Here is a 22,596-nt window from a genome sequence, read left to right on the forward strand (position 1 = left end):
TTTTTTTCTTATCCTCCCCTACTGTTGGCCAATCCCTGAATTTTAATCTCTTTTGAGAAAGAGCAATGTTCCTTATAACTATTTTTTATTAAACTAGACTAAGTAGAAGCATTGAATCCATTTTATTTGATGCATTTTATAAGGTTTTAATTGTCATAATTTCAGTTAAACGGTTCAACATCCCAAACACTCTAGTCCTTTAAGTGACCTAAGGGGAACAGGTCTCATAAGGATGTATAATAACATAATGAACACTTGTAAAGCCAGAGTTTTAGATTCTTTGTATCTGATGACTAACACACTGGATCCAAGAAGCACAGACTCTGACCTCCATCTCCTTGTTCTTTTGTTGCTTCTGAACCAACACAGGCAGCCAGCTAGGGCAGTTGGTCAAATACTTTGATGTTGTGTGTGTCTGTTTGTATGTAATTTCTTCTGGTTGAAAACTTTGATAAGAACATTTGTTATTTATTAAACCCTTTAATTAAAAGCAATTCTGTCAGCTTACTATAAACATCCTTCCCACTTAATGCAAAAAAGCTTTGTGGTAATAGAAAAGTAATAAGAAAAATCCTGAAACATTTCAAGGTCTGTCTGGAATTCCTTATGCCCAAATTATTTTTCAGTACTTTGTTTAATATTCGTAATAGTTTAGGCATAATGGGAAATTTTAAAGACATAGGCTAAGGAAAAAATTGGTGCTATTTCTCAGCACTGGCCTCAGATCAACCATCATGAACTTAAGGTCAGATATTTGTCTAGTTGACATGTCAGGGGATCAAAGTCTTTGGTTCGATCATATAGGGCCAGTTAGTTTGCCCAAGACCCTGGTCATTCTAACTACGTGGCTTTCAATATACGCCCTGCATCACAAAGGGACTCTATAGGCATGTACGGGAGGTTCAGTTTAGAAGTTCAAAAGGATCCTCTGCTTTTTTGAATGACCCGAGCTCTCCTCACAGGGAAAAGGAATGAAATTAAGAACAGCCTCTTATCATCATTGTGTATGGAAAGGTACCATATGGAAAGCTACCTAGAGGAAGTGGAGTCCAAATTTAACCACCAAAGAAGGAAACGCATTTGCATAACTACTACAAAGAAAAAATACTGGAATCTTAGGACTGTGTGCCAGCCTGTAAGGAGGCAATCAAGATGAGTGCAAAAGAAGTCAGGAAAAGGTAGGCTGACCATCATCAGTGGGAGGCAGGCGAAAAATAAACAAAACTAGACCAGAGGAAAGCTATTAGAAGCCAAATATAAGTAATTCAGATTATAAATTTTGAAATGGAATATCTAAATAAAGTAGTATGTGTTTTAGGCATGCCCATTATTTTCTTGTAACACTCTCTTTTGGAACAGTTTGCTCTGCCTAGGTCAATCAAATTCCTGTTTTTTTTAGAGTGTGGATTCTATGGAAGACAGGCAGGTTGAGTCTGTCAGTTGTTGGCTCCTGGACCTGTAAGGTCACATGGAGTAAGAGCTAGCATTCTGGTAGCCCAAAGCTCTTGCAGCTGAAGTTATTGGGCAAAAGAAACTAAGATCCTCCTTGAGGGAAGAATGAAGAGAGACGATGAGATCTCAGTGAGAAATACAGAGATGGCTACTGTAACTTTCTTTTTTCTTGAATCTTAGTATCCTCCCAACATTGGGTTCTCTAAGACTCCACTGTATCCATCCAGAAAATCTTTTATTCAAGGGAGGTTGAGGAGATTTCCATTCCCTGAAATTCAAACACTGTCTCACACACAGAGATGAGAGGGAGACAGACAAACTTGGAATCAGATGACCTGAGCTTCAGCTATGTGACTTGGGCAAAATACATAATCTTCTGGTCTGTGGGTTCCGCATCTGTGAACTAAGAATGACAATATATACTTTTTAGTGTGACTACAGGGATTAAACATGAGAAAGTCTAAAAGTGTGCCTGGCATGCAATGGGCTTTCAGAAAATGGAACATGTGAAAACAAGTAATGAATGGGTATGGTCCTTTTTTTTACTTTACCACAATGTGATATCCAACTACATGGAATTTTGAGGAAAATACAGCGATTTCTTTGAGGTGCTGCACATGCGGTTCTATTGTCAAGCAGGCAGGTGACAAAAAAATCCCTCATCTCATGAGTGGCTTAAGCCCCTAGAGTGATTTCAAACACAGATAATCACAAAAGCTGGGTTTAAGATAATCCTGTCTACAGTATGGGGCCATCAAAACAACATGGTGTGTCTTGAGTGGACACACCAGCCCTTTCGCTTTACTCTAGAGGGCTTTATTTCCTCTCACAATTAAGATTGACTTGTCACTCTTTCATCCTGAATCTTTTTAGCACCACGCTGTACAGGAATATGGTGAAAAAGAACATACAATAACCATCTGACTCACAGCTCCTGGGAGTGGCCCGGTCACCACCACAATCACACGATTGGAGGGGAGGGTAGGAAAGTGTTAGGTATAGAAGACAAGATGTTCAGTGTACACAACAGGATTGCAAATAGGGGTGCACGGTGACCTTAGGTAATACTAAATGATAAGCTCATGGTTAGGGAGATTAGATCTCAAAGAGTTGACGATAGCCAATATTTTGTAATAATGGTAAATGGAAAGTAACCTTTAAAAATTATATAAAATTATATAAAAAATGAATTCTTGGTTAAAAAAAAGGATTTGAAAATATGTTGAATCATACAACTATTTAAAATTGGAGATTTAATCAAGCAGTTCCATTGTGTAAAAATAACTAGCGTCAAGACGCTTACGATTAAAAAAAAAAAAAAAAACCCTGAAAATCGTTAGCTCCAAATAATGCTTACTGTCCTGAATTCTCTAGGAGGAGTAGTCTGTTTCTAACACTCAGGTGTGCTGCTGCCTGGTGAACCAAGGTGAAACACCTTCTGTGACAGTTACAAGCGCCAAAGGCTTTTCTCCCTCTAGCTTCCATTCCCCTGTTCAGAGGTCTGTAACCCTAGACACGGAGCACCATCTTAGATAAGTGAAAATGGAGTGGATAGTTTTGAACCTGATCCATCTTGGAAATCTGATCTGAGTCTGAGAACACGGCCTAGGTTGTTCCTGAGCTGTACTTGTGAGCCAATGGCCCTGGGCTCCTGCCAGGCTCACTTTCTGCCCAATCCCCAGATGCATTCTGGGATGTGTCTGCCCACAAGGAAAACTTTGGCTTGTTTTTCTTCACAGCAACGAATGCCTCAGAAAAACCTTCGGCTTTGCAGTTTCCCTGCTGCCTTTAAACCTGTAAAGCTAAAAGCCACACCCACCATAAAATAAGAATAAATGCTCCTTTCTCCTTTTAAAAATGACTGGTGGCTATGAGATCTTTGGCTAACCTTGTCCAAAAGTCCAGGTGTTCTCTTTCGCCCTCTCTCTTTCATATACACACGCAGGCATGATGAGACAAACACACTTGCACACAGGGGCAAGATGGCTACAACTTTACTTGATAACTGCTTGCAAATTCAGCCTCGTTACTGAAGCATGTGTCTGTAGCTGGCTGGTGACCATGGAAAACCAATAAATACTTAAAGAGGTCCGCAATCAGGGAGCAAAGAAATGTAGATTGATACTACAAGTTCTGAGTTTTAAGGCTGCCACCAGTCATCTAGGGCAATTCCCAGAGGACATGCAAAACCGGAGAGAGCAGCAACACACAGCTGGTCAGAGGCAGCCATTCTCTGGATGTTTTCTTCTACAGGGAGTTGTATTCAAAGGCGGTTCATCCATGGAGTTTGGATGCATTACCATCTAGGACTTTTTTTCTCACTGGGCACTCAGAGCCTTGTTTCTATTTTCTTGACTGTTACTTGTTTATTTCAAGGCTCACAACCTGTCTCTTGATATTTTAACTCCCGATCCTGATAGTGACCAAATATCCCAAGACACAGTGCTGTTAACAGTGTGAAGAAGATCATTAGATATAGATTAAAATTAGTCAGGGTGGGCCAGTGACAAAATGCACTATATTAACACAGTAAAGAAAATATATGTTCCTTCTATCATAATTAGAATAATATTGCAATATGCTGGTGTTCATATTTTATCTGTAAAATTATGAAGCAGTCATGTAAATATTAGGAATTTTAATAAATATGTACCTAACATAAAAAGGAAGGAATCTGAGACAACATATTCCAAACTGAATTCTATGGAATTCTAATGTTTTGTGCATTATTAATATGTGTTCCATGCGGAAAACACACATTAGAAAATAATGAATTAGATAGGTGTTTTGTTTTGTTTTGTTTTACTGTGAGACTTAGCAACAGCTATATTATGTTGGTACATATTATGAATCTTCATTGTTTCTTATACTTCTTTGGCCACAGAGCCATGTGTACGTGTGGGGTAACAGATTTTGCATAATCCATTTGGTATATATTCTCTTTAACTCATTCTAGGAATGCTTATTTAAGTGAAAGTGTGAAATGGATTAATAAATGACAAAATCAACACACTGTGGTATATGGAATGATGGGCCAATGGGGACCTGCTGTATAGCACAGAGACCTCTACCTAGTATTCTGTGATAATCTGTGATAATCTATATGGCAAAAGAATGTGAAAGAGAATGGATGTGTGTATGACTGAATGACTTTGCTGTAGAGCAGAAATTATCGCACCATTGTACCTCAGCTACACTTCAAAAACATTTAAAAAAATAAAAAAATGACAAAATCTTGAATATATCCAATCACTCAGAACTTTCTGCATCCAAAGAACGCGCTAGGCACACAAGCCCTATCCCAAGGAATACATGTACAAGACTCATACAGAAGCTTGCTCTTACTGTAGGGCATCTGCGTTTGCTGTCTTCTCTGCCTGGAATGTTTTCCCCCACAATTCACTTCCTTACTTCATCTGGGCCTCTCCTCCAGTGTTGCTGATATAGAGGTCTTCTTCGTCACTTAACTAAAATAGCACCCCATCACTCTCACCTCGCTGAATTTTTTTCAAAGCACCCCAAATAATTTTATGTGTGTATTTATTAGTTTATTATCTATCTATCCTACTGGACTACAGCCTCGCCAAAGACTTTTTTTTTTTGTTCAACCTTGTATTTCCAGCACTTAAAAGAGTACCTGGGATTTAATTGGTGCTCGATAAATATCTGTGGAATGAATGGATGGATGCGTGAATGAATGACTGAAAACAAGTCCAGAAGAGTACCACAGGGAGGGTAAAAATGAGGAGCTAGAGGATTTGAGGTTGAGGTTGTTAAGAAAAGCTCTCTGAGGAGAAGACATTTGAGCTTGGTTTTGAAGGTGGGAAGGTTTCTGACATGGGGCAAATGAGATAAATTATCTAGGGTAAGAACAAAGCTTAATTAAAGGTCCAGAATTAGCTGGACTTGAGAAGTAGCTTTGACACAAACGTGGGAAAGAGACTGTCACAACCTCAAGGCTAGCAGCCCATCCACCACTCTCAGGAAGGAGAAACTACCAAAGCAACACTGGACTTCAACCAGGGTTCCACCTGGATCTCTGAGTCTGGCCTGTTCTCATAATGTTTTCTGATTCAGCAGTTCATCCATTCATTCTGTTCCCTATTAGGTACCAGGCACACTTCAAGACTTCAAAGTGGTACAGATATAGCAGTGAGCAAAAGGCAGCTAAGTCCCTGATTTCACAGAACTTATATTCTAATGGGGAAAGAATGTAATGAACATTATAACTACAGCATATATTAGAAAGCGGGAAGTACTGAGGAAAAATGCAGGAAGGAAGGTGAGAAGTATCAGAGGAAGAGTTGCATTTTTGAAAATTTTATTGAAGGATAATATACATATAGAAAAAGTACAATATCATTAATGAGCCACTTGCTGAATTTTCACACACAGAACTGACCCTGTGGACCCAGCGTGCAGAACAGAAAACGGAACATTACCAGCAGCCCAGCAGACTCTTGTGCTCGTCGAGTAACCACCTCTGCTGCCAAAGGTAATCATTACCCTGACTTCAAATAACAGTGTCCAGTGTTAATTGTTTGTGTACTTTTTTACAGATGGAATTGTATATTATGCAGTTTTGTTTTGGTTTGTTTTGTTTTGTCTTTTTGCTATTTCTTGGGCCGTTCCTGTGGCATATGGATTCACAGGCTAGGGGTTGAATCGGGGCTGTAGTCACCGGCCTACCCCAGAGCCACAGCAACGCCAGATTTGAGCTGCGTCTGCGACCTACACCACAGCTCACGGCAACACCAGATCCTTAACCCACTGAGCAAGGCCAGGGATGGAACCCACAACTTCATGGTTCCTAGTTAGATTCATTAACCACTGAGCCATGACGGGAACTCCAACGCAGTCTTTTAATTAGGCATTATGTTTACAAGATTCATCCATGTTGCTGCATATGCTTAAAGTTAATCATTCATTCTGATACTGTATAGTGCATTTTAGCATGGGATTATATCACACTTTAACCTTTCAATTGTTCATGAGCATTTAGATGCTCTATTTATTGGCCATTGCAAATATCGCTGCTATGAATATTCTAGTATTTGACTTTTTCTGGGTGGGGGGGGTCTTTTTAGGGCTGCTTCCACAGCTAGGGGTCGAATTGGAGCTATAGCTGCCAGCTTACACCACAGCCACAGAAACGTGGAATCTGAGCCGTGTCTGTGACCTATACCACACGGCAGTGCTGGATCCTTAACCCACTGAGCAAGGCCAGGGATCGAACTTGCATCCTCAAGGATACTAGTCGGTTGTAATCTGCTGAGCCACAACAGGAATTCCTAATATTTGACTTTTGATGAGAGTAAGGATTTTTAAACAGGTTGGACAGAGTAAGGCTCATTTAGAAGGAGCTATTCAAGCAAGGACCTGAAGGACCTGAGGCAGTGAGCCATGGTACTCTGGGGCAAGAGCTGTCTGGTCAGTGAGGACACTCATGAGGCAAGACATGGGAGCAACCGAAATGTCCACTGACAGATGAAATGGATAAAGAAAAAGGTACATGTGTATAATAGAACATTATTCAACTACGAAAAGGAATGAACAACATGGATGCAACAAAGAAACGCAGCAACATGGATGGACCTAGAGAGTATCATACTAAGTAAAGCAAATCAGACAGAGAAATACAAATATCATGTGATATCACTTACATGTGGAATCTAAAATGTGACACAAATAAACTTATTTACAAAACAGAAATAGACTCACAGACATAGAAGATAAACTTATGGTTACCTAGGGGGAAAGGTGGGGGGAGAGATTGACTGGGAGTTTGGGATTAATACATACACACAACTATGTATAAAAGAGAAAACAACAAGGACCTACTGGATAGCACAGGGAACTGTTCTCAACATCCTGTAATATCCTATAATGGAAAAGAATCTGAAAAAGAATGTGTGTGTGTGTGTGTGTGTGTGTGTGTGTGTGTGCACGCGTGTATACTTCAATCACTTTGCTGTCCATCTGAAACTAACACAACACTGTAAATCAACTATACTTCAATAAAAATTAAACAAAAGAAATAAAATGGATCAGTGCTACTTAAAATAAATAGGTCGATCAGGGTAAGGCTCATTGAGAAGGGGATATTCAAGAAAAGACCTGAAGGATCTAAGGAAGTGCGCCGTGGTAACCTGGGGGAAGAGCTGTCTAGTCGGTCAGGACAGACACGCATGAAGCAAGAATGTGACTGATGTGTGAGAATCGGAGAGGAAGCCAAGGCAGCAGGGCTCATAAGGAAGGAGCAGAAGCAGAGGCTCTGTTCTCTCTTCTGAAATGTCCTTCAGGTCTGTCCTTCTTCCTCTCAGTCTCCATCGCCTCTGTGATCTGGGATCTCCTTTCTTTCTTTCTTTCTTTTTTTTTTTTCTTTTTGGGCCGCACCTGTGGCATATGGAAGTTCCCAGGCTAGGGGTTGAATCGGAGCTACAGCTGCCCATGCCCCAGCCACGGCAACATGGGATCTGAGCCACATCTGTGACCTACACCACAGATCACGGCAACACCAGATATTTGAACCCACTGAGTGAAGCCAGGGATGGAACCCAAATCATCGTAGACACTGGTCGGGTTTGTTACTGCTGAGCCACGACAGGAACTGCCCTCCTCCTCTCTACACGGACTGCATCACCCTTCTAAGCGGACTTTGCATCCCCACGGGTCTTCCACACTGGAGTCAGAATGACCCTTCTAAAACTCACATCCAATCACATATGTTGCTCCCTGTTCAAAATCCCACTGTGGTTCCCTTCTGGATAAATTCCAAACCTTTAACCTAAAAATCAAAATCCTTTACCATTGGCTCCCACGCTACCTTTGTAGATTTAAGTCAGGCTTGTGTCTCTGTGAAACCTGTCCTCCCTCTCATTTACCCAGTTTACAGAGCAGAATCACACCCTTGCTAATATTATGCTGATTACCAGCCAATTCTTAACATTCCATAACCCATGTACAACCTTTAATTTAGGACTAGGTCCCCTGGGGAATATACACAAAACACCATCTTTTCTTAGCTCAGCTAACTTATTCCTCCACTCCCATGTCAACCTCAGGCAGAAGGAGCAAGAGCAAATATTGATAGCATTTTACAAGCAGAAACACAAAGGATCAGACATATTAGCAAGTGGATTTGGGTTTTAACTAGCAAAACAGACTTCCTCTCACAGATTCTGTGCAATAACTAGAGAGTTCAGACAGGGAGGTCCAAGCAGAAGGTTCAAACCCTCTGTCCAGGAACAGAACAGTACTTGAAAAGAAGGAGCAACATAAAGAAGCCTTATAAAAATCCTCAAGTGGAAATGCAAGAAAACTCTGCCATCTGGGTTATGGTGAAAGAGCTGCATGGGCTGCCAAATGTACTTTAATGGTCATCGGTGGGAAACCTGGTTTCCCCATATAAAGGGAAAGGATTCCAGAACGTATGCTGCACACAGATGGCAAAGTAATTTGCCTTTAACATAAAAATTTTCCCATCAGAGGAAGACGAGAATCAGTGAGAAATCCCTGTTAATTTCCTCTGGTTAAAACAACAACTAAAGCTAAATGTGCAATAGACTATCTGGTTGAATAATTCAACAAAGAAAATATATTTTAGGGGCGATTATTAAGTACAAGGCACTGTGCTAAGCAATAGTGGTGTTACAGAGGTGACTAAGGCAGAGTGTTTTCTTTCTAGGAACTCGCAGTTACAGGGTAGAAAGACACATAGTAAATATCTCTAATAGGAAGAAAATCGGGAGAAGACTTCCAATGGAAGCCTTCAAGAAAAGGATTCTGTAAGTGATTCTGTAAGTGATTTTAGTGAGTATGGGATTCCCCCCTTTCCTTTCCTTTTTTGGCTGCTGCTGGGCCAGGGATAAGATCCGAGCCACAGTTGTGACCTAAGCTGCAGCTGTGGCAATGCAAGATCCTTAACCCACTGTGTCGGACCAGGGATCGAACCTGTATCACAGCGCTCCCAAGACACCGCCAATCCTGTTGCCACAGCAAGAACTCCTGCCCAACCCCCCTTTTATAGACTTAAAATAAGCAGACAGAGATGAGCATATGTTGGTCATAGCTGGGGTTCTGGGGGCAAAGTACTCAGAACCAAAGAGAAATCCCAGAAATTCCATCTTGCCTTGCACCATACTGGTAGACTAAAGTCAAAGTATAATTTCAAGACTGTGTTGCTAATCAAGGGACATATAACAGAAACCCAGCTCTGGGTCCAGGACAGAGTCCAAAAAAGCCTAGGAGCTCAGAAGTGCTGGGGTATCTGGCTGGACAAAAGGGAGGCATGTCTAGAAGAATTTGGAGATAGAACATGGGTCTTTGCCACAGTTTTCCATGTGGTTGCTATGAGGTTCCAAGTAATCCGGAAAATACAGAACAGAACATAAGGCCTGCCTGCCATGACACACAGGGTGGTTATAAAGGTTCCTTGCCCCCAATTTTTCCTTTCCTGTGCACTGCCTGATGTGATTCTTGCATTTCACCATTCTTTGAATATAAGATGCCTCCCATTTTCTTCCCTCCGCCCTTTCTCATATATTTATTGAATGTATATTATGTACTAGGCATTATGCTGGGCTTGGAAATTTCTATTAAAACATAAATACCCTGAGAAGGTTAAAATCTTAAACTTGGCACATAGTGAGTTCTTAATAAATAATTTTTTAAATGAATGCACAAGGCCACTGTCAGCTAACATCTTAAAGAAGATCTTGATTGCAAGTCAGGAAGAGGTGACAGGGCAGGTAGCCAAGGAGGTGTACAAGCACCTGGCTGCTGAAAAAAATGTGAATCAAGAGAAAAAGGGGTCTTTGGGCATGTATGTCTGACTTTACAGTTTTGCTCACAGCTGAATCTGGCTCAGTTCTTTGGAAATGAGAGATATTAAGGAAAAAAATGCTGTCCAAGTCCTTGAGGATGTTTTTTTCCCCCATTCGTCCACTCTAATGAGAGGGCTCTTGTTTCAGATGAGAACATCAGAATGACTTTCTGTGAATCAGGGGGTTGGTTACACCTGGGATTCTCTTCATCCATGAACACCCTTTGGTCAGGACACTACACACATGGTCATGGAAGTTTTGCCCACTTAAGAGCATCTGGTTGATGGATCAAGTGTGGACTGAAATATATCCAGCCTGCATTTTGCTAGGTCTTGTGCCCAGGGTGGAGGGTGAGGGATGGGGGTGAGCCTTGTGTGGAGATGCCCCCAGGAAGGGGAAACTTTTTCTAAATTTCCCTGGGGTTGAGTCTGTCTCTGGAGGTTTTCTATGGGTCCTGCGGATGTCACGGGTCACCAATATTGAGCCAAGTCAGTTTTGTTCATTAAGGTCCATGTTAACAGTTGGATCTAGAACAAAAAGCCATTCTAGACTGACTGATTGCAGAACTCTGTTGCTGATGTTGGCACAAAGGGACTCGTGGTGCTTGCATACCAGGGAAAAGAGAACAGGACCGGGGCTGAGGACCCCAGGGTGAGAGAACCCTTATCCCACTACCCCCTCCCAGTATGACAGTGGGGAGGGTATCTGTTAGCCTCAGTTTTTTCATCTGTGAGATAAAGGGCGTGGATTAGGGAATCTCTGTGGTCACTTCCAACCTCAGATTCCTAGAACCCTCTTAAAACCCCATCAACAATTTTACTCTTCGAACATTCCTTTCTTGCCATTAATAACCAGTTTCAAAAAGATGTCTACCAACTAGCACTCTTAAGTCTTACGGTAGGAATAGATTAGGATCAGAGTTGTTCAATTATACTCCAGAGGTAGACTGAAAGAATTAACTTCTTGATTACTTTGGAAAGTAAGCCAAGGACTGAAAGTGCTAATCAGAAACTATCACACAAGAGAGAAAATGAGAAAAGAATTTAGTGTGTATTGGAAAGACTCTTTTGGGCTGATCGAAAAAATCTTTGATTCAGGCTGATTCTTAATTTAGGCTCTAGATCACAGAAGGAACCAGAATACACCCAAAGGAAGGAATATTTTTTCACTCATATAATAAAGAGAAAATACCCTCCAAATGGGTAAAACTCCCCTGTACACCCTGGAAGATAAATTAAGATAGACATTGGTGACCTAAAGAAACATTTGGATGCCAAAGTGACGTAATGATGGGAATTTTCCCTCTTAATCTTTTGCTAGACCCACCTCCCCCTCTATTTTTCTCCCAGTCAGCAAACTTCTGGTTTTTTTTTCCATTTCTATTATTGTTTTTGGTTTTGCCCTTGCCTTTTTCTTTTCTTAGGTCTTATTTCTGAATGAAAGGCTGTTAAACCACAGAGTTTACTTTAGAAAGAACTGATCTATTTCCTTCTTCTTCTTCTTCTTCTTCTTCTTCTTCTTCCTCTTCCTCTTCTTCTCCTTCTCCACTTGCTTCCTGCCATGCCAGTAGGCAGCACTGCTTGGTAAGAGAAGCTGGCAGGAATGAGAGTCTGGAGCTGGGGAAGGAGGAGGAGGAAAGGGAGCAGGCAGGGGGCAGGAGAGAGGAGTCTGATCAGCCCAGGTGAGGCAGAGGCAGAGCTAATGAAAAGCAGATGTCGCCAACCATTTTAAAGGCTGGCTTGAGCCAAGGGAAGTGATGAATTGCAAGAATGTGTTGTGTTCATAGCTGGGGCACTGGCAGAAATAGCCTAGCTAGAGCGCTAGGATGGAAGTGTTTTTTTCTTAAGAACTCAGGCTTAAAAATACATTTCTCTTTGTCAGCAAAATGTTCTAGTTTCAAAACTATGAATGGTAGATTACCTTTGTCCGCCTCACGCATTCCTTTTTCACCTCAAATTTTCTAAGAGACAGCTTACCTTCAAATTAAAAGACTCGTTTCTAATAAATGGACTTACATCATAGTGTAACCATGAGCTTCTCAGAATATTTTTAATGCACAGGACAATCACAGCCCCTGAATTTGCATAGGCAAACTCTATTTACATCAGAAGTTGCTGGGGAGGACAGGCAGAAATCTGAACACAGGTCCAGGAAAACCTGCTCTCTCCTACCCTATTCCTTCCTCCTTCTTTCCCTCCCACAATTATTTGTAAAGTATCTTCTAAGTGCCAGAGACTCTTTAGGGGAAGATAGAGTGGGGAATCAGAATTGGGATCATCATTCCTGCATCTATGCCCTTGAGATCAACCAGGATGATTATACAGGCTCTATTTCAGAGGCCTAGACTAAAGTTCTCTTTAAATATTTAGTTCCCAGAATCATAACCCCTTCTCTCCAACAATAAATTTGTTCGGTTTTACTCCTGAGAAGGAGCTCAGCTCAAACTGAGGTTGGAAACTTAAAACAGGAAGAAGAACTGTTTCAATGGAAGGTCTCAATAGTTATACCAAAGTTTGCCTTTGGTACCCTCTACCTCCTTTTTCACATCTCTTTCTCCTAATTTACAGTGTTGCTCCTGGATATTCGGTTCTCAACTAAGTGGCAGGAGTATACAGTCCACATAGTTATCATTCACTCCTGTTTCCTCTGGTGCTTGGCATAGAGCTGGCACTTACTAGCTAATCAAATAGGTGGACAAATAAACGAATGCTTTGCCCCCAAATGCCCTTGTTCAAAATTTCCTTTCAATTTCTGGCTACTTAACCAATTCACTTCCCAACCCAAACTCTAAGCAGTTTTATCTAAAATCCTGGTTCTAGCATCTTATAATAAGAAACCTTGGGCAAGAGTTCCTCTTGTGACTCAGTGGTTAACAAACCCAATGAGTATCCATGAGGATGTGGGTTTAATCCCTGGCCTTGCTCAGTGGGTTAAGGATCCAGTGCTACACACCTGTGGTGTAGGTCAAAGGCTCAGCTTGGATTCCATGTTGCTGTGGTCCACAGCTATGGCTCTGATTTGACCCCTAGCCTGGGACCCTCCATATGCCATGGGTGCAGCCCTCAAAAGACAAATCAAATCAAATCAAATAACTGTGGGCAAATAACCTCTTTCTCTGAGACTCTGTTTTTGGCCTTTAAATGGGATTATTTAAACTTATTTTACAGGTATTCTTTGGGAATTCACTATATAATTGATAAATAAAATGATAAAATGCCCATCCCACAACCCAACAGGAAAAAAGCCAATCAATCAATGGAAAAATGGGCAAAAGACCCGAATAGAATGTTCTCCAAGGAAGATATACAGATGGCCAGCAAACACATGAGAAAATGCTCAACATCACTGATCATAAGAGAAATGCAAATCAAAACAACCATGAGATACCACCTCACACCAGTCAGAATGGCCATCATTAATAAGTCCACAAATAACAAGTGCTGGAGGGGCTGTGGAGAAAAGGGAACCCTCCTGCACTGTTGGTGGGAATGTAAACTGGTATAGCCACTATGGAGAATAGTTTGGAGATACCTTAGAAATCTATACATAGAACTTCCATATGACCCCTCAATCCCACTCTTGGGCATATATCTGGACAAAACTCTACTTAAAAGAGACACATGCACCCACATGTTCATTGCAGCACTATTCACAATAGCCAGGACATGGAAACAATCCAAATGTCCATCAACAGATGATTGGATTAGGAAGATGTGGTATATATACACAATAGAATATGACTCAGCCATAAAAAAGAATGACATATGCCATTTGCAGCAACATGGATGAAACTAGAGAATCTCATACTGAGTGAAATGAGCCCCCAAGACAAAGACAAATACCATATGATATCACTTATAACTGGAATCTAATATCCAGCACAAATGAACATCTCCTCAGAAAAGAAAATCATGGACTTGGAAAATAGACTTGTGGCTGCCTGATGGGAGAGGGAGGGAGTGAGAGGGATTGGGAGCTTGGGGTTATCAGACACAACTTAGAATAGATTTACAAGGAGATCCTGATGAGTAGTATTGAGAACTATGTCTAGATACCCATGTTGCAACAGAACAAAGGGTGGGGAAAAAATGTAATGTATGTAACTTGATCCCCTTGCTGTACAGTGGGAAAATTAAAAAAAATAAAAAATAAATAAAATAAAATAAAATAAAATCCTTTGGCATTTAAAAAAAAAATGCCCATCCCAGTAAGCTTTCAATAGATATTGATGACCTCTTCTTCCATTCATTCCTTCTAATGATCTCTATCAAATATGAGGAAAAAAATTGGTTAAAAGAAGTCATGTTACGGCATAAATGAGGAATAGTGTTAGTTTTCATGGTCTATAGTAGATACATGGAAATAGTGGCTAGTGAAAACACAACCATACAAAATCAATGGTATGCAGCAAAAGCAGTTCCTAGAGGGAAATTCATAGCAATACAGGCCTTCCTCAAAAAAGAAGAAAAATCTCAAATCAACAACCTAAAAGAACTGGAAAAAGAAGAACAAGCAATACCTAAAGCCAGCAGAAGGAAGGAAATCATAAAGATCAGAGAGGAAATCAATAAAATAGAGATTAAAAAAAATCAATCAAACCAAGAACTGATTCTTTGAAAGGGCAAATAAAATTGACAAACCTCTGGCCAGACTCACCAAAAGAGAGAGAGAACCCAAATAAACAAAATTAAGAAATGAAAAAGGAGGAATCTCAGCAGATACTGCAGAAATACACACACATGCGCACAAAAAAACAAAAAACAAAACCCTAAAAAATACTATGAACAATTATATGCTGACAAATTCGACAACCTAGAAGAAATGGACAAATTTCTAGAAATATACAGCCCACCAAAACTGAACCAAGAAGAAACAGATCATTTGGACAGACTGATCAATAAAAATGAAATCAAATAGGTAATAAAAACACTCCCTATAAACAAAAGTCCAAGACTAGATGGCTTCACAGGTGGATTCTACCAAACATACAAAGAAGAACTTGTACCCATCCTTCTTCAACTTTTCCCATTGACTGAAGAAGATGGAAGTGGTGGCTGGGATAGTTTTGGGAGGCTGGGACCTCTCTGTGTTTCTACCGACTCTGTGCTACTTTCGTTCTCCAGGTTCTATTTGTACAATCAGTTCCCACTCCAGTTACCCCAGCCCTCCAGATCAGATCCATCTTACCTAACTTTTATTTAATGTGTGAGCAAGTTAATAGAAAACAAAGAAATTTGGATTGAGAAATACGATTGTTTAAGAATCAGAAAGTACCATATAAAGCTATATGATTAAAGAAATAAATAAATGTTCTCTGTTTTCCTTTGATGTCTCCAAAAATAAAGTTTAGGAGGATGAACCATTCTGATAAAATCCACCCTCTATTTCCTATAAAACTAATCTTTTGTACTCTAATTTTATTCAGACAGGAAGGAAATAATCTGAAAATAATTTTTTTTATACATGGAGGTCATTTTATTCATGTAACTATTTCTAAGAGAATGTCTTAAGAGGGATTGAGGGAAATAAAGTAAATTATAAAATTTTATTACATTTACCTTCATCAAAAAATTATAGGATTGGGTGGATTTCTTCACGTTCCCTAAAGAAAAAGTTATTTCATCTCACATAACAAAAATCTTTCATTTTTCTTTTTTTCTTTCTCTTAAGTTGGCATGGTCTGCAAGAAAACTCGCCTTTATGAGTTCAAAATACCAACATGTCTACATTTCTCCTCACACCCCTTGCAAGGTTTAAAATTTATTTGACAATTAAATCGTCCAGTTTAGAATTTTTCTTGCCAATTGCAAATTCTTTCCTGCACAGATCTGCGAATTAATCAGAACAAAGTAGGAACGTGCTAGCCGTAAGTGGAAGAATTTAGCTTAATTTTTCTTTTTGGCAGGAATACATGTTCAAGTACATTATAAGTAGACAAAACATGTAGCTTAAATTTTGGGGGAAAGCTATTAAATTTTCCACTATAATAAACCAGTGATGCTTCTAATATCTCAAATAGAATTTTATCGATTTGGAACAGTTCTTAGGGTATTTAGCACGTCTTCAAGGTAGATAATGAGTTGTAATTACCATTCCTTTGAAAGGACTCTGACAGGACCAGCTGTGGTGACTTAAGAATGTGCAAGCTATGCTCTATTTTTCTATAGTCCCCTTTGTACTTTATGCTTTTTGGGGATATTTTAGAATAGGTAACAAGATAGAGGAGAGAAAAGAAATTCAAGTAAAATGAGAACTTCCCTTTGTCTCAGATATATTTTCATCTAACCTCTCTTTCCTATTTCAATAAAGTCCTTTTACTTTTTCTTTTTCTGATGAAAGGAGGTAAAAATAATTTTAAAAAAATGTGAACTTGGGAGTTCCTGCTGTGGCACAGCAGGTTAAGGATTCAGTGTTATCTCTGAGGCAGTGAGGGTTTGATCCCAGGCCTGGGACAGTGGGAAAGGATCGGGTGTTGCTGCAGCTGTGGTGTAGGTTGCAGCTGCAGCTCAGATTCTGTCTCTGGACCAGGAACTTCTATATGTCAGTGGCTTGGCCAAAAAAGAAAAACAAACAAATAGTGCAAACTCTGTTCCTTCTGCATTTACAGATTGGTTTAATGGAAGTAATGCATAACTGGTAAATCATCTCTAGGAAGATATCACAGAACACAGAATATGAGATCTGGACTAATGCTAAACATGACCTCACCCCTGGTTCTAACATAGAGTTTGACTTTGGGCAAGTCTTGTTATCTCGCTGAGTTCTGGTTTCTGCTGAGAAACAGAATTAGTATTTGATGATTAAATAAGAGAGAATAAGCAAAGCACTTTGCATGGTCCCTGGAACATGTCAATAATTTAATAAATAGAAACTATTATCACTGGGGGAGGGAAATAAATTGAATACTTAATCCTTTTACTAAGATAAATTGGTCCTAACCAAACTCTCTACCATCTCATGGCTGCTTAAAAGATGAGGTGATTTGAGCGTTTAATGGCTCCCATTGTTCAAAAAAATCTCCCTAACTACTTCAGTAAAGATGGGTATTATCACCAATAATTTAAATCAGGGAAGTCAGGACTTCTCTGTGCTTCCCACTTAGGCAGATCTCATGCCATCCACCTGAATCTGGAATTCACTCCCTCTCTCTAAACAGTAAAACTAGTTTGATTGTCCTTTTAACACTTTATACCTCTTTAATCTCATTTTTTCCTCCCAACAATTTGTAAGGAAGGGCAAAACTCAAAAGATCCTGAGTGGTGTGACTTCTAGGATAATCTTTTAAGCTGATACAGGTCCGGGGAAAAGGAAACCTCTTGTGTATTTGTAGAAGTGAGTGTGTCTATAGTGAGTGTGTCTATAGTGAACTACCCATGCTTGGGGGTCGAAGGATGACACTGTTGACTGGGGGGGGGGGGACAATACAAAGACAGGCATAAGAGTTCCTGTTGTGGCTCAGGCAGTTAAGAATCCAACTTAATGTCCAAGAGGATGCGGGTTCGATCCCTAGCCTCCCTGCTCAGTGGGTTAAGGATCCGATCTGGCATTGCCACAAGTTATGGTGTAGGTCACAGATGTGGCTCAGATCTGGTATTGCTGTGGCTGTGGTGTAGGTCTGCAGCTGCATCTCTGATTTGACCCTTAGCCTGGAAACTTGCATATGCCACAAGTGCTGACATAAAAATTAAAAAAAAAAAAAATAGGAGAAGAAAAGAAGAAAGGCAGGCATAGTATTAGGAATCACTATATCTGACTCTTGGTTGTTGAAGCAGGGTGCAAAACAGTGCATGAGACCATGCCCATATAATTTTACTTTGGGATATATTTGTTGTAGGTATGAGATATAAGAACAAGTTTTTCATAGGGACACTGGATAGGTTTCTCAGTCTATGTTGTAAGTAACTATTTAGATGGTGTGGACAAAGAGTTAACAAAAACTCTTTCCCTTTTTGCATGAGAATCTGACCTTTGGTTAACTTCCTAGCTTGGTTTCCCTAGAAACAGATAAAGATGGTATGTGTCAACTATGTTACTAGGCAACATTGCATAGGATAAAAAATGACCCCTCATTGGTAGACTGCAACTGGACTTGGGGGTAAGTACAAACGAACTGTAAATACCTGATGGGAATGCCAGGCTTTGGACTTCTCTGAGTGTAGCAATTCTTGTAACTAGAATGTCCCTTGAGAGCACCCTGCAAGCTATGACCTTTGGAACTGTTACAAGAGTTATTGACTGCTGGTGGATATAAGGCTTTTTAAACAAAGGCAGTTCCTTCACCCACCCAATATGGATCCTATCACCTTGCACCTGTGCTGGCAGGGCTCTTTATGGAAAAAGGTTGCCTACTGCTGCTCTTCTGGCAACTACAATTCCCAGCTTATAGCCTTCTGAGTAGGCTGATGTCAAATGCAGTGTATAGTAGTCCTGTGAGCCTGAATGTCCAGTTGAGCTTAAGAACTACCTGCTGGATGCTGCAGGCTGGTTTAGTGTCATGGTGGCTTCCTTTGGGTAACACGAGAGGTGTAACTTTTTGGGAAGGGATCTGGAACAAATGAGGTTTCTTATAGTGCCTTTTATCTGTATAAACTCAATTTCTATTTTTTTTCCCTCTCTTTTTCTAAGGCCACAACTGCAGCATATGGAAGTTCCTGGGGTAGGGGCTGAAATCATAGCTGCAGCTGCTGGCTTATGCCATAGCCACAGCAATGCTGGATCTGAGGCTGGCAACACCGGATCTTTAACCCTTTGAGTGAGGCCAGGGATTGAACCCACGTCCTCACAGAAACTATGTGGGGTTCTTAACCTGCTGAGCCACAATGGGAACTCCTAAACTCAAATTATTTTGTCCATCCATCTACCCATCCAGTCTACCAAAGATCCAGTATTTATTCAGAGTCTACAAATGTGCCAAGCATTGTGCTAGATACAAGAAATATACAAGGTCCTTTCTCTTAACTAGCCCCCATATTTTATGGAACTAAGAGATATATATTGATTATTTAGTAATAATAATAATAGTGGTCAATATTTCTTAAATACCAGATACTATGTTAAGCCCTTGACATTCATCTTCTCATTTAATCCTTAGCAAGAAAAAAGTAGATATTCTATATATTGTGCAGACAATGAAAATGACGTACAGAGAGGTCCTCAAAGTTATAGCTCCAGTGTGGAGTTTGAACTCAGGCAGTCTGACCTAAACAGTACATCATTTACTGTGGTGTGCACCTTGATAATAGTTAGCTGTTATTAATATTTACTAAGCTATTTTCACATGGAAACAAATAAGGGAATCAGAAGCCCATCTCCTCTTTGCCACACCTTAGTGCCTCAGATTTAATCCGCTTCTGCCCAGTCTTTACTAAACATGGCCTTGACCACCAAAAGCTTCATACAACCATCTTCTATGAAGGCGCTCTTGGCTCCCCATCTCCTACGATGCCTGAAAGCCTGCCAATTAAAATCCGAGTTAACAAGCAACTACCCAGGAGCAATCAGGATAACCAGGGATATAGTGAAGGGCCAAAAAAAAAAAAAAGCAAAAATTTACCTGGATCTCTCTGTGTATCAGACTTATTCTTTCTCCAGAGAAGGCATTAGCTACTCTCTGAGCCAACCTAACCAGCTTCCTCTCCCGGTTCTGAAGGCCTTGGCTCACAGTTGGGCAAAAGTGAGAACTGTGACATTTTCTGTCTCCAATGATTCCCTTTAGAAACCAGATTACGAGACAAAATAATGTCTTTGAAGTGACAAGCACTGTGCCTGTCACTCAATAAACCACAGCTATTATTATTCTTTCTATGTTGCCTGCAAAATGTTGAAAATTATCAGAAAGGCGGACACCTCAGTGGCTTTAGCACCTAGTATATCCTTTTTAATCATAATCTCCGTATGTCTGTCAGGAACATTCGTTAGGTACGCACTGGGTGGGCTGCGGGGTAGCAGAGGCAATAAAGAGATCCTTCAGGTCCTTCGGGATGCTTCTGACACACTTAGGAACACAGGCTGGGAAATCTAAAGGTGCCTCACAAACCCTTACCAAGAGCACCTGCCACGTAACAATTTCCAGCTTTCCTAGTCTCCTCCAGGAAGGGGGCTGACTGGTCTGCAGAGGAAGCTTGCTATTATTAATACTGACTAAGCTGTTTCCACTTAGAGATAAATAAGGGAATCAGAAGTCAATCTCCCCTTGGACACACCCCATCACCTCAGATTTAACTACTCCACTCTGCTTCTCCAGACTTCCCTAAACATGGCCTTGACCGGCAGCCAACCCAGCTCAGTCCTAAACCTTTGGTCAGGAGGAGAAACCATAATGCTGGACTGTGATACTTTTCTGTTCACCAGAGTGGATTTAACTACTCCACTCTGCTTCTCCAGACTTCCCTAAACATGGCCTTGACCAGCAGCCAACCCAGCTCAGTCCCAAACCTTTGGTCAGGAGGAAAACCCATAATGCTGGACCGTGACTCCTTTCTGTTCACCAAGGACTGTCCGCGTCTGGCCTGTCTGGATCTCGGGACCCAGGCCAGTTTCCTACTCTGGGATTTCCTTCGACTCCTAAAAGAACAAAGAAATTCTCCCTGTATTCCACTTCCAGAGAGGCTCAGGTCTCTCTGAAGATTCAGGACCTAGCCTAGATTTTGAAATCTTGAGCTCTTGTGCTTCTTTGACCAGGATGAGTCCCAGAGCCAAAAATAATGCGGGACAAAAGATCTCAGGAAAAGGCCCACGTTGGGTCATGGGCTTGTCTGGCCTGGAAGTCCGGGCTGAGGCTTAGGGGCTGGTCTGTCGGAGACGTGGACATCAAAGGACGGACAAACCCGAACCCCACTCAGTTCATTCAGCAAACATTTACCAAGCAGGTACTGTGCTATACCCCGTGGGCGGCAAGTTGACAAAGACAAGGTGCCTTCCCTTGAGGAATTCAGAGTCATTTATGGTTCATGTAACATCAAACACAGCCATCAGTTTCTCAGAAAAAAACAAAAACAAGAACAAAACCCCACCACATTGATTCTCAAACTCTCGCAGTAGAAATGCTCAGTTTCCTCTAGCCCAGAGTTCTAAAATGTCTGACTCAATGAAGAAAAATGCCATCAACTGCCACCAGAGCCTCCCCAAATGAGAATTCTGTAGCAGAGTGATCCTGATTATCTCAGAAATCCCAGGCAGAAATGGAAGCAATATAAATAAACATAAAAGAAAATAGAGGTGCTGTAACACAACTATAAATTGCTTTTCTCCCCGACTTTCTTCCAATCATCCAGGGCAAAAGAGGGAAGTTGGTCTCTGTGGCAGAGAATAGACCAGCAGCTGTTCTATATCCTGCCAAGAGGAGAGAGACTTCTTATAAATAATAGCCAACAATATGTCCTCTGGGACCAGAGATTCAGCCAGTTGGAGGGGGGGAGGGCGGAGGGGAGAGGGAGGGTTAATGGGATGGGGGGTGACCGACACAGCAGAGGGCGAATTAGGAGAAACCCTATCAAATTTTCCTGTGTACTTATGTTTCTATTACCTCATTAGGGTGATTACATAATGCCACTCCATTTATAAACTGCAAGGGAAGTAAGGGCAGCATCCTCATTAGCAGAGGCTGATGCGAGACATTAACATACCAGGCAGTCATGTGGGCAAACAATGAAGATGTTCGCAGAACATCTTTTCTTTCTCTCTTCATCGCTTTGGTATTTTGTCTGCTCCTTCCCTCCCTTTAGCCATATATGTGGATCTGTGGCTCAGACCTGAAGCCGACCACGTGGGCGCCCTCGTATTGAGAGCGCTTCATGTGAGAGAGGTATGGCATCGCTTTTACTGCTTTATGCTCTATTAGGAGGGAGAAAAAAGAACCATCTTAGAGCCATGTAGGGGTCTCTCCTTGAAAACTCCACAGAGGGCTTCCAGCCAGATGCAGACTGAAGTTCGGAAATGTCTTACTTCCTAGGAGCTTTTTCCACTTTTCCTGGACTCTGACTTGTCCTGATTCGAAGTTATAGCTCTAGATGGGGATATTTTGAGGGGCTGCTGTTTCTGGATATAGTACTAATTTGCATCTCAATTTTAAAAAGAGCTCACTCGGACAGTAAAATTCATTAAGTAATATTTAATAAAAGAGGACACTGAGTCCCTAAAAGGTGAAACAACTGGCTCAGATAATCAGAGGAGGAGCCCAGGCTGGAAGCCAGCATCAACAGGAGTTCCACAGAAAGGGACTGTAATTTACAATTTCTAAGAGAGGTTGGATTGAGTGTCTGCTTTACCATGGACTCATCTAATGAGGGGATGGTGTGGGCCACGAGGGGGTGTTAGGTAG

The 22,596-nt window shown here is 40.9% G+C and overlaps 1 protein-coding gene and 1 long non-coding RNA gene across 30 annotated transcripts in view; one reads left to right on the forward strand and one right to left on the reverse strand.

Annotated features, from left to right (window-relative positions):
- Positions 1 to 22,596, reverse strand: part of MAML2 (mastermind like transcriptional coactivator 2) — a 374,722-nt gene that overhangs the window by 60,226 nt on the left and 291,900 nt on the right. The window lies entirely within an intron of this gene.
- The window catches only part of LOC146399814 (uncharacterized), a 48,826-nt gene that overhangs the window by 5,798 nt on the left and 20,432 nt on the right, over positions 1 to 22,596 (forward strand). For 8 of the 22 annotated variants that reach the window (XR_014815066.1, XR_014815068.1, XR_014815069.1 and 5 more), the window contains exon 3: positions 5,848 to 5,947. This is a non-coding gene — a long non-coding RNA (uncharacterized LOC146399814). Of the gene's footprint in view, positions 1 to 962; positions 1,179 to 5,847; positions 5,948 to 6,539; positions 7,496 to 13,444; positions 14,965 to 22,000; positions 22,081 to 22,596 lie in introns of those variants that run through there. The other 14 variants (XR_014815067.1, XR_014815079.1, XR_014815087.1 and 11 more) reach the window with 10 other exon arrangements.

Source organism: Sus scrofa, chromosome 9 (assembly GCF_054392235.1).
Source record: "Sus scrofa isolate SSC_HxYL_T2T_F1_AM1 chromosome 9, Sscrofa_HxYL_maternal_Yorkshire_Landrace_v2.0, whole genome shotgun sequence".
In the NCBI taxonomy this organism is placed as follows: Eukaryota; Metazoa; Chordata; class Mammalia; order Artiodactyla; family Suidae; genus Sus; species Sus scrofa.